Source organism: Sminthopsis crassicaudata, chromosome 1, assembly GCF_048593235.1.
Source record: "Sminthopsis crassicaudata isolate SCR6 chromosome 1, ASM4859323v1, whole genome shotgun sequence".
Classification (NCBI taxonomy): Eukaryota; Metazoa; Chordata; class Mammalia; order Dasyuromorphia; family Dasyuridae; genus Sminthopsis; species Sminthopsis crassicaudata.
This window is the reverse complement of record NC_133617.1, coordinates 97,625,236-97,638,210: the sequence shown is the minus strand read 5'-3', so window position 1 is coordinate 97,638,210 and position 12,975 is coordinate 97,625,236. Positions and strand designations below refer to the sequence as shown.

Below are 12,975 nucleotides of genomic sequence, written 5' to 3'. Positions count from 1 at the left end.
CACAAAAAAAAATAATTGATATGGGATGAGAGGCAGGGAAAATGGTAAGCACAAAGGAAATGTCTAGGCAAATTTCTGTGAGGAATTGAGGGAAGGGTAAAGGAAAGGAGAGGTTACTTTCAAATGAGAAAAGTCAAAGAAGATTTTATAGAGAATGAAAAACCTGACTTGGATCTTAAAGGTAGGGAGTGACTTTAACAGTGGACATAAGGGGCAGAGTCCATTTAATACTTGGGGGGAAGGTTCAAGAATGCAAATGTAACTAAGACAATAGTGTTACCAAAGTATTTAACAAAAATAGTATGTGTCTATATCCATACATACTTTATTCTAATTACTGGCATTTCTTTTCACTTCAAATAGTTTCATGTAAAGGACTGTGATAGCTGAATTCCATAATAATTTAGGAAGTTATTTCTTTAAGGGGAAGGATTCTTTGTGTAGTTTGGAAATTTCTGGGAAAAGAGATTCAATCAAGATGGGCTTTTTGTTCCAAATTGGAGTGTCTTGCACTCGTGATATGGGCCAAAGCAGATAAATGACATGAAGTGAGATTGGGCATCTATTATGCCCTTCAGCAAACAAAGTCAGCACCTCCTAGATTGAATTCATCATATTCCCTGAAATGTCTTTCCTTCTCCATAATTTATCTCTCTTAATGACACCATCCTTTCCTTAGACATCAAGGTTTATAAACTCTGGGTCATCTTTTACTCTTCTCTTTCCTTCATCCCATACATCTGATCATCTTTTAAAATATGTTCATTCTATGGTCATGATTTTTCTTGTAATCTCTTTGCTACTTTCTACTTCCATAGAAACCACCATTGTTCGCTTTATTTCTTCTAATTTATTGTAATAACCTCCTACCTTGTTTTCTTGCCTCTAATCTATCTTTTCTCCAAATCATCTTTCATTCTGTTCCACTCCAAATTCTGCATACTATCCACTATATCCTGCTATGTCCCATTTGAAAGCACCTGACAAGATCATGACAGCTGGAGTGTTAACTCTTGTTTCCATTCAGGGCCCTGTCAACTGAACTTATATTTTTCTTTCTTTCTTTCTTTCTTTCTTTCTTTCTTTCTTTCTTTCTTTCTTTCTTTCTTTCTTTCTTTCTTTCTTTCTTTCTTTCTTTCTTTCTTTCTTTCTTTCTTTCTAACTTTTTAAAAAATTACCCTTATAATTATAATTTTTTGACAGTACATATGTATGGATAACTTTTTTTACAATATTATCCCTTGTATTCACTTCTTTTCCAAATTTTCCCCTTCCTCCCTCTACTCCCTCCCCTAGATGACAGGCAATCCTATACATATTAAATGTGTTACAGTATATCCTAGATACAATATATGTGTGTAAAACCAAATTTCTTGTTGCACGTTAAGAATTGGATTCCGAAGGTATAAGTAACCTGGGTAGATAGACAGTAGTGCTAACAATTTGCATTCACTTCCCAGTGTTCCTTCTCTGGGTGTAGTTATTTCTGTCCATCATTGATCAACTGGAGCTGAATTAGATCTTCTCTATGTTGAAGATATCCACTTCCATCAGAATACATCTTCATACAGTATCGTTGTTGAAGTTGAACTTACATTTTTCAATAGGGTTCATGTTTTCCATGAGCTGCATTTTCCTTTCTCATTCTTTCTGACACACTCCTCACATTATCTTCTATTTAGAGATGACTCACTTCTAAGTAGTCAGAAATTGACAGAAGAGACTGACCACTTCTTTAGCCTCTGAAATTTTGTCCCTCACACCCATCACAGTGGAACATCCAGGTAGAATTATCCAGTGATTGCAAATTTAGAACTGTAGCTATGAGGATAAGTTGGAGTAAAAGTATGCTTTGGGGATCTATTTGCATAATGGTGTTAATTGAAACCACTGGAGTGGATAAATCTACCTAGGGTAAGAGACTATAAAGAAAGAAAAGAAGAGCACCAAAAAGGTGATGAGTAATATCCACATTTAAGGAATTAAGGGAATGCAAAAAATAAACAAAAGAGACAAAGAAGGAACATTAAGAAAAGAACCATCAATTCACAGTCTTAGAATTCAAGGAAAGGGAGCATATTAAATAGAGAGGAAGACTCCATTATTACGAAAATACTACAGAAAAATCAAAGAGAATGAAGACTGGAAAAAAATTGTTTTTGACAATGAAAGAACTCAATTAATGATCTAGGAGAGAATTTTATCAATAGGAACAGATGACAGATTGCAAAGGTATGGGGGATGAGAAGGTGCTGAGGAAATGAAAGTAGAAAATGAAGTCTACTTTTTCTAAATGTTTGACAGTGAATGAAGAAGGAAAGTATTCAGGAAATGGCTTAAGAGTGGTCCATTTCATCCTTTGAGAATGGAGGAAAGGAGAGGAAGGGTTAGGATGGTTACAGTTTGATCAGGAATGGAAGATGAGAAATGAAGCAGTTGGTTGATCTTGGGCTGCATAATGAAGAATATGAGGATATTTCTGAATGGACTAGAAGGGAATGGAGATGGAGACTAGAGGGGAAAAGAGAATGTTCTCCTTTATCCTCCATGGCATTTTACATACTACGACATACACAGAAAAGATTTAGTAATTAGACAGATGGAGACAGATGGAAAAGGGGTACAAGCATAGAACAAGGAGAATAATAGAGGAGGAAGTTTTAAGAAAGAATTCCATATTGCTTTAAAGCAAATAGAGAAAAGGAGAAATAGTAACTAAATATTTTAAATAGATTGGAATTGTGTGCTAATGCTAGCAAAAAATATGAAATTTATTTGGGATAAATGTTGTCTTGTACTTGGGTTCAAAAAAATAATTTTGCCAGTACCGGATGGGTAAGCATTAATCTGATATAACAATTAAAAAAGCTATTCCTGTCTTCAGTTTTATCTGGAAAGGTAGTGTCCCGTATCCAAAATGAAAAAGTTGATAGTCCAATAGTATCTGCCCAGGCAACAAACAATATTACCAATATAGTATCTTATTCTAAGTGGCACATTTTTGGAAGACTGTTGTCTGTCTCCAATGTGTCCAGAGGAGGACAATCCATAAAGAGTGACCATGATTTAAAAGGATCAATTAAAGTAAAAAATGTTTAGCTTCAAGAAAAGAAGATTTATGGAGAGGGAAAATTACATTTAATTAAACAAAAAATGTATTAAATGACTATTCTGGGCACTGTGCATGTCTACAAATACAGTCCCTCTCCTCAAAATGCTTAAGAAATTACCTTCTAATATTTAAAGGCTTCTTATGTATAAAAGGAATTATTCTTGTTCTATGATTTATTATAGAACAGTGCAAAGGGAGGAAGTTATAGGGAAGCAAATTTCCACTAAACAGAAGGGGGAAATTACTAATAATAACTGTCCTAAAGCAGAATAGATCCATTTCCTAAGTAACAAGTTTGCTGGGATCTCATTGTTGGGATTTCAGTGAAAACTTGATTACAAATTTAGCATTTTGTAGTGGAGATTCAAGCTTTGAATAGAGATTGGATGAGAATAAGATAATTATAAAATATATGAATTGGAAAGACCTTCATATAACATCTCTCTTCAGAAATTCTCTAGTTCTGTTGCTTTAGTCAACATAACCTCTGATAAGGTGTGTTGAAAGGCAAAGGAGAATGAATATGAAATATGAATATGAAAGCGTTTTTAAAATCTTAAAGTGGTATATAAAGGCCAGTTAGTAGTAGTAATAGTAACAGCAGCAATAGTGTTATTATTGTTATTATTATTATTTTTAGGCTCTAGTAACACAGTCTTTAGTCTGATGATTACCTGAGCCTTCTAAAGAACTCCTGCTGAGCTCGAACTATGTCTATTTAGTAATACAGCAGTATGTAGGTAAATATTTAACTATAGCTATTCAGTGGGAAAAAGTATGCTTATACTTTTCAATTTAATCTGTATTATTACGATAATGTTTAGTCTAGATAATCAACAAAACAGCAAATCAAGCCCTGCTTTCTAATAATTGAAGATTTCTGAGGTGTTAGTGCTCATACTGAAAATTTAAGTCAGTTCTCACAAAATTTTTAGTATTGTGCCCAGAACACCTCTAAATCAGTCATTCTTGACTCTTAATTCTCATCACACATAATCAATCAATTATCAAATATCTTTGGTTCTACCTATTCTTTCATTAATCATTTACTCTGCCTGTATTCTCAGGACTATGACTTCTCATCAGACTATATTATTGCAATAACATGATCTCTATTTGGTCTTTAACTCAAACATCTCTCCTCTCTAATTCATCTTCAACAGTTGTTAAAATATCATTTTAAAGAATGAGTCTGACCATATCTCTTTTCCTGGTCACAAATTCCAATTATTCCCTATTACCTTTGAGGAAAAAAAAAATTCTTTTGTTTGGCATTTTAATCCCTTTACAACCTACCTACAGTTGACTTTTCTAATCATGTTAAATACATTACTCCCTTTCACTTAGCTTTGGAGCCAGCCAAACAAGACTACTAGATATTTTTAATTCTAAAGATCCTATCTCTCAACTCCATGCCTTTCTATAGGGTTTCCTGTCCATTTGGGATATTTTTATTTATTTCTTCATTATTTTTTCCTCCTAGAATCCCTAGCTTCTTTCTTAGACAGTCACTCAATTATCTCTTTGTAGATGAGGTCTTTCCTGATCTCTCTACCTGTTAATACTCCCCCCATCAAAAAACAAAAAAACAAAGCAAACTCTTAAGTTGTGTGTGTGTGTGTGTGTGTGTGTGTGTGTGTGTGTGTGTGTTTGTATATATATATATATATATATATATATATTTTTTTTTTGTTGTTGTTGTTGTTGTTGTTGTTTATACCTATAGAAAACAAGCTCCTTGAGGGTAAGGCCTATTTAATTTTTTCTTAGCATCCCTGGTTCCTATCACAGTACTTAATTACTTGCTGACTGATATATTAGTCTAGAATAGTGATGTCAAGTACTAGTTAAAGGGTCATTAATCCATATTTAAGGATCACCATGAGATACAAATTGATTTAATTTTAAAATATAATGTTATCTATGTTTTATTTTGTGTATTTTGTTAAGTATTTCCCAATTAAATTTTAATCTGATTCAGCGGATTCTTTCTGGCCTATGTGGTCAGCGAGCTGCTAGTTTGATACCTCTGGAGATAACCCCTGAGATCTTTTCCTAATCAGTCTATGGTTCTGTGCTTCTGTCAAATTGCTTGATGTGTTCACTGGCACAAATTTAATTATGCCCACAATTATATTTTCCATGTGCACTTTGATGGTCACACGCAGAATGATAACCTTTCCCCTTAGATGCTATTTTGCAAAAGTCTAATGCAAAGAGTAAATCATCATTGGAAATGGCAATGCTGTAATTGATGCATCGGGTTTTGCTTCCCCCCTCCCTTATGTTTCTGAATCAGTAGTATTTCCCCTTTATTAAGTGTTTTTTTTCTTTTAAAGTTACAAAAAGATTTTAAAATCTAGGCACTGTGGCTGCCAACCCTCAGCATCCACCTGCTGAGTTGGCCTTCATCCAAAAATCCCTGCCTATCTGTGAAACAGGTGTAGCTTGCAACTGCACAGACTCAGCACAGTCAGGGACAGATGGATCGAATGCAGGAATAGCAGTGGGGCTATTTAAAAAAATACATTCTCAAACATTCTTCAGCGTCTGAGATGCATCCTATTTCCTTCCTTCCTTTTAGGAGAGAAATGCGACTTTCAATATAACATTTGCCAAGTTGGCAAGGCAAGCTAAAAACTGGATTACTAGATCACTGGACTACATGAGCAATATAGAAGGAAAGAAACAAGCATTAATTAAGCACCTACATGTATCAAGCATTGTGCTTAGCACTTTATAAATATTATGATAGTTGGTTCTCACAACAATCCTGGCATATAGGTGCTATTATTATCCTCATTTTTAAAGTTGAAGAAATTGAAATAGATAGAGGACAAATACTTGCCCAGGATCACACAGTTAGAGTATCTGAGGCTGGATTTGAACTAAAATCTTCTCAATTTTGGGCCCAGAGCTCTATCCACTGTACCACTGAGCTGCCAAGAATAAAATCCTATGGGGAATCATAGAATCTCAGATTTGACAAGGATATAAGACCTTAGTAGAAATACCTTCTATATCCTTGACATTTGCTAAATCAATCAAAAATTATTTATTAACTACAAAACTCCAGGCACTGTTCTAAGTATACAGGAAAAATTCAAATTGTCTGATCTTAAGATGCTTACATTTTAACAGAAGAAGCAAAATACAAATAATGTAAAATATATAGTATAGAAGGAAATGAGCCCTAGAAAGGGGAAGAGTTAATTGACTGGAAAAGCAGGAAAAATCCTTGAAGAAGATGGGGTTTGAGCTGAATCTGGAAGGAGGTTAGGGAAAATAAGGGGCAGAATATTCCAGGCAAGAAGGAGAATCAGTACAGAGGCATTAAGATGGGAAAGAAAATGTTATGTTTGAAGGACATTGGTGATGATACCAATGGATCATAGAGCATTTGGAGCAGAGTAGCACTTGGGAAAAAATGTCAAGGAAGGAAGGGGCTAGATTGTAAAGGGCACTAACCGTCAAAGGACTTTATATTTGGTGCTGAAGATAATAGATAGTAGATTGTTGAACAGGGTAATTGGTATAATTAAACCTATTCTTAAGGAAAATCACTTTGGTAGATGAGGAGAGGATAGTTTGGAATGGGGAGAGACGAAGTTATTTTGACAAGGCTCTGAATGAGATGACTGTATGAGTAAAAAGAAGGTAAATATGATTAATTGGATATATGATATAAATAAGAGTGAGAATTCAAGGATGTTATTGATGTTGCAAACTTGGGTGATTGGGAATATGGCACCTTCAACAATTACAGGGAACTTTGGAAGAAGGATAGATAGATTCTGTTTTGGGCAGGTTAAGTTTGAGAAGCCTATACACTGACTAGTTAAATATTGAATTGATCATTGGCAATTAGTTCAAGAGAAAGAATAGGGTTGGATATATAGACCTTGGAGTAATCATTAGAGAGATAATAATTGAATTCCTAGGAGAGGTTAAGGTTACCAAAAGAAATATATATACATATATGTATATGTACATGCATGTACACATATATACATACATGTACATATATACATACATGTGCATATATACATATATAGTGACAGCTAGGTGGTGAAATTGTACCGAGTATTGAGCTTGGAATCAGGAAGTTGCATTTTCATGAGTTCAAATCCAGCCTCAGATAGTTATTTACTATGTGACTCTTTGCATGCAAGTCACTTAATCTATTTGCCTCAATTTCTCATCATAAAACGAGCTGGCAAATCAATCCAGTATTTTTGCCAAGAAAATCCCAAAAATGGTTATGACTGAAAAACGATTGAACAAACACAGCAATATGTCAGTGTGTTTAGATATTAGAGGTAGTACATGGTCAGTTGATTGTTGTCCATTGTGCTCAAAAAGGACCATATCACTATGTTAGGGTTAATGTACAATTAGAGAGTCATTGAACAAGGTTATCTGTACTGTCACATCTTGTAAGGAATATGGAAAGATTTTAACATATTCATGGGAAATGGAGGAGGGTTTTTTGAAAGGTATTTTTCTCTATTAGATTTTTTTTTAGTCAACAAACAATAGTGTCTGACTGTGGTTGATCAGACCAATACAAGTTCAAAAGAATCTACCACAGGAAAATGAAGAATAGTGTCTTGAAAAAGAGAAGAGCATCTTAGATAATGGTGATCAATAGTATCCTAAATTAGGGAGATGAATGGAGCCTAAATGAATCTACCACAGATTGGACACACATTCAGAGTGGAGATGGCTCTAAATTTTCACATTTCACATTTCTTTTGACTTATTGCAGTTATTCTTTGCTCCTGCAGCACACCATTCTGGGCAGACTTGTGCCAGTATCTTCTGTGTCTCACAGTTGATTCCAAAGTTCTTTAAAGAAACTTTGAGAGTGTTTTTGTATCTCTATGCTAGCATTCTGTGAGTTCTCTATAAAACATATGTTTGACATTCAGACAACATGGCCAGCCCATCAGAATTGTTCTCTCTGCAGTAGAGTTGGAAAGCTTGGCAATTCAACTCAAGAAAAGACCTCATATGTCTGGTACCTTATTTTGCCAGATGATCTTCAGAATCTTCCTAAGGTGATTCAAATGGAAGTGATTCAGCATGATGCTGCTGGACTGTTCAGGTTTCACAGATCTACAATAATACACTGTAACAGCTCTGTAGACCTTCAGTTTGGTAATCAGTCTAATTAATACTTCTTTCCTGTACTTTTTTTCAGAGCTTCCCAAACATGGAACTCACCTTGGTAATGTAGCCACATCTTTCCAAGGATATTGCCAAGGGAAGTGAATTTATCACAATATTCAAAAATTTTTGTGTATAGAGGGAAAGAGTAAAACAAAGAAATAGATAAAAGAGGTGAATATCTGAGGCTACATATCCAGTTAGATTATGGGTGATGATTCAGTAAAGGAGAGAAAGAAAGATTGTTAGGCAGGTAGAAGAAATATTAAGATAGAACATAGTCTTGCAAAAGAGAAGAGCTTCTTAAGTGATGGTGATCAATAGTATCCAACATTGCAAAGATAGCAAGAAGAATGAAGACTAAGTGAAGGCCATCAAATTTGGTAATTAACTGATACACCAACTCTATGGGTTGTTCATCCAACTACATGTCATAGTTTGGACAGTAAGCTTTCTTCATCTATTTGGGTTTTTTTCTATGGGAAGTTAAACAAAACTTTTGAATGATAATGAATATCAATGAGAAATCTTAGTGTTCCAGGGGTTGAAAACCAGCACGATGAACCCCAGAAACCTGAAAGATTGTACCATTTAAAAAGGAGGGTTCTTTTGGCATTCTGTGCTGAACATTATCTGTGGAATAACAACTTTTGGCAAGCATACACTTCACTGGATAGTTTTAATTAGATAGTCATTGAACAAGGTTATCTATAGTCGCATCTTTTAAGGAGTTTAACATGATTTTAATATATTGGTGGGAAATGCCTTGTTGGAGGAGGGTTTTTAGAAGGGTATTTTTTTCTAACATATCTTTTTTTTAGTCAATAAACAATAGGATTGGTAAAATTTTGTAGTTTCTACATGGGTTAATAGTGTAGATTTGTAGTCTAATGTAGTAGATCATTTGAAAAAGGCTGCCAGGTCTCTTCTCATGCCTTCAGCAAGGATGTCCTTTATAAACAAATAACTTTACAAATGGGAGAGTAGAATATAGGCCCTTAATAATAATCTTTCAATCTCCTTATTAAGCTCAAGCTTCTACAGCTACATGAAACCTTTCTTGATCCTCTATAATTGCTAGCATCTTCCCTCCCTAATTACCTTTAATTTAATTTTATGTTTATTCTCTTTATATTTATTTATTTGTTGTCTTTCTTTATGAGAAGGAATGTAAGTTCCTTCAAACAGGAATTGCTTCTTCTGTACTTAACAAAGTAATACTTAATAAATGCTTGTGGATTGAATTACTGCTTTTATAATAAGCCCCATGATTTTTTCCAAGCATGTGTAATCATTTCCTCTTTCTACTATTTTGAGAATGGATCCCTAAGTTCTGTCAAAACTGTTCCATCATTAGACTCCATGATGCACTTTGTTTGGCTCATCTCTAATACACATCTCTAATATAATGTGTATATTTACCTGCATATTTGTCTTATCTTCTAGTTAAAAGCTAAATCTCATTAGAGTAAGTTCTCAGTTTTTTCTAAACTTAGTTCCACCTCTAGTACTTGACAAAATGTTTTGAGCATTGCAGAGGTTGAATAAATGTTTATTGATTGAATGAGTGAATGGCTAAAACAACATTGTAAGCATAAATGAATGTTACTAATACTAATGAGGAGTCATCACTAATACTAATTGTTTGAATGGGAGATAAAGATAGAATACCCTAACCTTTTCCCCACCTAGCTCACCAATACAGGAACATCCCTTTCCAAATCGCAGAATTAAGGGAATGACTTTCCGCTGTCCAGTAAAGTAGGACCCTCTTAATTTCATGAAGACCAACCCTACAGAGAGAGCTTTCAGTTTTCAGAATGGATTTTGGGATTCTCTTGTTCCAAATTGTCTTTTTTCTAGTAAAGTTCCCAGTGTAAAGGGGCAATGCCTCATTCTGATGGGATAGTGATTCTTCTCCTTCCTCTCTTCCTTTTTTCCTCTCCTCTCCTTTTGACCTCATTCTCATGTTTTCTCTTTGCCTTTGATAAAACAATTCATGTTGATGTATGACCAAGGATGTTCACTGGCAATTGTCTTTGCCAAGAATGATTGTTTGCCATAAATCTAAAAATTGTATTTTTATTATATAGAAGTCATTATTGATAAATTTATATACTTTTAAGCTAATTATTTCCTCAATGGTAATTGTACTTGGTATTTCCTCTTATACTATGCTCATCCATGAGCTAAATAGTCTATATTCAGCATCCCCATCTCCTTAAAAAAATACCTCTTATTCTAAAGTAAAAACCATGCAATCATTCTGCATAGTTCACCTAAAAGGTGGTTCAGTGCATAAAATGCTGTAGGAGTGGGGAAAACTGGAGTTCAAATACTGCCTCAGGCACTTACTAGTAGTGAGATGCATCTGTAAAATGGAGCCTATTGAATCCTTATAAGGAGGAAATGAGAGAACACATAAAAAACACTTTGCAAACCTTCAATTATCATAAAAATTCTACCTGACTTTTAACCCAAGAATTCCCATACTGCAAAAGGATTTAATAATCTCAATAGCTAGCAAAATCCTAGATATTCCCGTTGTAGCCCTGTCAACAATGAACTTATTGGATAAGTGGATGTAGAAAAGTCATTATACTTCTCTGTGAATGAACTTCTTCATCTGAAAATTGGAGTCACAAAACTGACTAGGTCAACCTTAGGGGATGGGTGTGGAAAAGACTATAATAATAAATTTTACTGTGTAAAAGTAGCCTTTATGGTATAAAAATACCGTATAAAAGTAGGCTTTGCTGTGTAAAAGACATAAAGCTTCCCAGTGCTGGCTGCAGCTGCAGTGACTAACATTCCCTAAAGCGAAGCCAGGGAAATGTGACTGTTTTCCTGTGTCAGCATCCCAAGACAGAAAATGCCCTCTAGGTGCTCACAAATAACAGCTGTTTCAGAGTGTGCATTGTCTCTATCGAAGGAGTTCCCTATGGAATTTAAGCAAAGCACTATTCACCTTCACTACACTGTCCTCCTTCAGCTTGATGTTGATACTAAGGGAGAAACTGCAGTAAAAGCCCACTTATTCTCCCCAGTGAACCCTGTCCTGCGTAAACCGAACCACTCTTGAGGAACAAAACAGCCCTTTGCCCACTTGTCATTAAGGCTGCTCACCTTCTGGCCCTTTGGGGACTGGGACATGGAGCCAGCCAAGAGGTGATGAGAAAAGACAGAAACTACAATCTGGAAAGGCCACGTGTGGACAAGGTCATGGGCAGTTGTTGCCAGCCAACTTCAGCAAGGTGGGAGAGGACTTTCAGTCATTACATCTGTTCCCAAAAGCAAATGGTTGTTCAATGGGGAAAGAATGGAGGAGGAGCAAGGGAATTTATTTAAAAAAAAAATCAAGGTTTAATGGAGGACAAGGTTTAATGGGCTGCTTTTCCTATCCATTTCAGGTTGGGGAAATTCTGGAGGTAGCATGCTACTGAATTGGAAAAGTTCTTATTTCATGCTTAAGCAAACCCACAGAAAAACAAATAGACTCACAATTGGGCTCAGGAGTCCCTGAGGAAATTCCAGAGAGCTAGAGAAGAGCCCAGTCCAGATAGACCAAACTAATCTTCAGAGAATGCTCCAGAAAGATTGTACACTTGTGGGCAATTTCTGACTGTCTTATAAACAATCCATTTCTCATATTTTCCATCTATTTGTTTGTCCCTGGCCCTCTTCCACCCTTAGGTATAAAATCCTAGTAAGACTCTAAGCAAACTGAGAGATCATTTAGTCCCAGTATGGAGAACATGTCTAGGTTTCAGAGGGCCCAGGAATTTGGATTTTTATTTTCACTAATTTTTGATTTCCTTTTGTCACCTTATGTATTTTATTTTATGAATTAAAAAATTATTCTTAAAAGAGTTTCACTGGCCTTTCAAAAGGGTCTATGATATTAAAAAGGTAAAGAACCTCTGAACTGTCTAAATTCCTCATTTTATAGAGGAGGAAACTATAGCTTTCTTTTTTTTTTTTTTTTATTATATATATATATATATATATATATATATATTTTATAATATCCCTTGTATTCATTTTTCCAAATTACCCCCCCTCCCTTTATTCCCTCCCCCCGACGACAGGCAATACCATACATTTTACATGTGTTACAATATAGTCTAGGTACAATACATGTGTGCGAATATCATTTTCTTGTTGCACAATAAACATTAGAATCCGAAGGTACATGCAACCTGGGCAGACAGATATTAGTGCTAACAATTTTCATTCCCCTCCCAGTGTTTCTTCTCTGGGTGCAGCTACCTCTGTCCATCATTGATCAACTGGAAGTGAGTTGGATCTTCTTTATGTTGAAGATTTCCACTTCCATCAGAATACATCCCCATACAGTATTGTTGTTGAAGTGTATAGTGATCTTCTGGTTCTGCTCATTTCACTCAGCATCAGTTGATTTAAGTCTCTCCAAGCCTCTCTATATTCCTCCTGCTGGTCATTTCTTACCGAGCAATAATATTCCATAACCTTCATATACCACAATTTACCCAACCATTCTCCAACTGATGGACATCCATTCATCTTCCAGTTTCTAGCTACAACAAAAAGAGCTGCCACAAACATTTTGGCACATATATGTCTCTTTCCGCTCTTTAGTATTTCTTTGGGATATAATCCCAGTAGTAGCGCTGCTGGGTCAAAGGGTATGCACAGAAACTATAGCTTTCTTAAGA

The 12,975-nt window shown here is 35.2% G+C and overlaps 1 long non-coding RNA gene across 1 annotated transcript in view; it reads left to right on the top strand.

The window, feature by feature from the left end:
- The window catches only part of LOC141552683 (uncharacterized), a 72,102-nt gene that overhangs the window by 648 nt on the left and 58,479 nt on the right, over window positions 1-12,975 (top strand). The gene's annotated exons all lie outside the window — the stretch shown is intronic.